The sequence below is a fragment of the Pteropus vampyrus genome, unplaced genomic scaffold (genome assembly GCF_000151845.1).
Source record: "Pteropus vampyrus isolate Shadow unplaced genomic scaffold, Pvam_2.0 Scaffold82, whole genome shotgun sequence".
Classification (NCBI taxonomy): Eukaryota; Metazoa; Chordata; class Mammalia; order Chiroptera; family Pteropodidae; genus Pteropus; species Pteropus vampyrus.
Window position 1 is genome coordinate 1,214,598 of NW_011888863.1, and position 2,168 is coordinate 1,216,765.

At 39.1% G+C, this 2,168-nt stretch overlaps 1 pseudogene; it reads right to left on the reverse strand.

The window, feature by feature from the left end:
• The window catches only part of LOC105294109, an 8,397-nt pseudogene that overhangs the window by 3,505 nt on the left and 2,724 nt on the right, over positions 1 to 2,168 (reverse strand).

A 2,168-nucleotide genomic window follows, 5' to 3' on the forward strand; every position in this document is an offset into this window, starting at 1 on the left:
ATTTCTTGTTTTATAGAGATTCTTTGTTCCCTTTTAGTTTATATTTTTGTGCATTTACTATTAGTAAGGTTATATTTTCTTTTTTATTGATGGTGTGTATATACATGATCAAAAAAACTGAAAGAACACTGACTTAAATGTCCACCTAGGAACCTAAAATACCTAGGCCTACACTCTTGTCTGCATACTGGGCAAGAATTCCTCCCCACTTACCAATATACAGCAACACCAACACCCCCATCATAATATGTTTACATCCAATCAGCTGTCTACCTCCAATTAAAATGTTCCTTTGATCTCATTCCATAAAAAAATTTTCTCCAAAGCTGGAAGTTAAAAATAATCCACATGGTTTTATTTTCTAATCTAACTACTAATATATTGTCACAGAGGCCCTCTCTTCACAACAGTAAGGAGTTAGTGTTAATTCCCTGCTCTCTCTTTTTTTTGCTTCACCATTTTGCCATACATTATAGTTTTCATATGCTTGAGGAAGTGGATTATGGATTACAGTGTCTAATTTTTAGCTAAATAATCCTCATAAAGTGAACAAGTGGTTTAAAAAATATTTCCTAGAAAACAAAACAAAAAACTAGGGATTTTCAAATAATATTAATAATGCAAATATAAGTGAACATGGGGAAATGGCAGAATTGTATCTCTTTGATCCATTGCTAGCTTTTTATCAGCCATAGTTCAAGGAAAATCTAGGAGAATTCAAAGGAAAAGGAAGGTTGTGTTGAGTGGATGTTGTGGTGTGCTGCCTCGTGGCACTCATTTTCCAGCTGCCAGGCGTGTTGGCTGCTGAAGGCTCACATCTACCCTTCCCAAGAATTGCCCTCATCCAAAGTTCTACACCCTCCCCAGGGATGGATCACATCCAACACGAATATAAGGTTACAAAGCAGGTGCCTGGTCCCTTTGCCGCAGTTTATGACATCTCTGAGGAGCCGTCCAGTTCTGGAGCCTCCCATAAGTTAGCTGAACTGTCAGCTGTATCACAATTAACGTCTCCTTCATCCCATCCTGCTTCTCTCAGCCCCTCGCAGGTGTTATCCCCAAGAGCCCTCCCAATAAACCAAACCCAGTGCATGCAAATCTACATGTCAAAGTTGGTCTCCAGGGAACTCTGATGTACTACCACTGTTACTTCTATTATAACTTAGCCTGAACCTTGTTCTAAGTCTTTACTGTGCCCTGAATATTAGCTAAAGTACAACACATGTACATAAATTATGAATGTGTGTGTTCATACATTCTGGAGGATTGTGCAATCTAAAAATTTTACTGATGGGCACCCCTAAAGTATTAATTTGTCACCAAATTTGCAAAGACAGCATTTTGACTGCTGACCTAAGGAGCCAGTATTCCATTTTTTGGCTAATGTGTCATTAGTTCATTTACAAGCAAAGCAGACCATGTTACTCAGCACGATAACGTTCCCATGGCCTACAAGATAGAATCTGATGCATATGAGTCTATGATATAAAGATCACCTTGATCTGACCACTGCCAAACATCACAGCTTCATCTCAGCTGCTCCCTATCATCAACTTTATGTTCTATCAACACCAAATTCTCTGTAATTTCATGAACACATCATTCTACTTTTCACTTCCCTGTCTTTAACTCATGTCGCCCCATCTGCTTTGAATACCCTCCTCCCTTCTCAGGGCACCACCCTCTGTCCTATTTAGCTTAACTCAAAGCCCTACCAAGGACAGGTTGGTGGGAGCAGTGGGCCCAAGTGAGGCAATAAGGGGGTGCAATGTTGCAGAAATTTTAAGAAGCATAATATAACTAAAAGTCAGTAGGCCTCTTATTATCATCTGGTCCAACAATTCTAAATTATATCAGTAAGAAAATGGTCCTTCTCACCAGGGCTGACCACCCCCGAGGCTGCCCCGGATATGCCACTCATCCATTTTAAGCCTTGATTCAGGAATTACAGAAAACAGTGAGCACTTCCAGTAAAACTTGTAGGTTTGAACACAGGCCATTATTAACTCCAGGAAAACCAAATAAGTTGTATACAAAGTAAAAGTAATCAATACATAATATTCTCAGCAATAAACAACATTTACATAGTCAAAGTAACTGTGTTTAATGAATTGATTTACTCTACTACCCCACCCCACACCCACCCCCACCAAAAAAAAAAAATCATG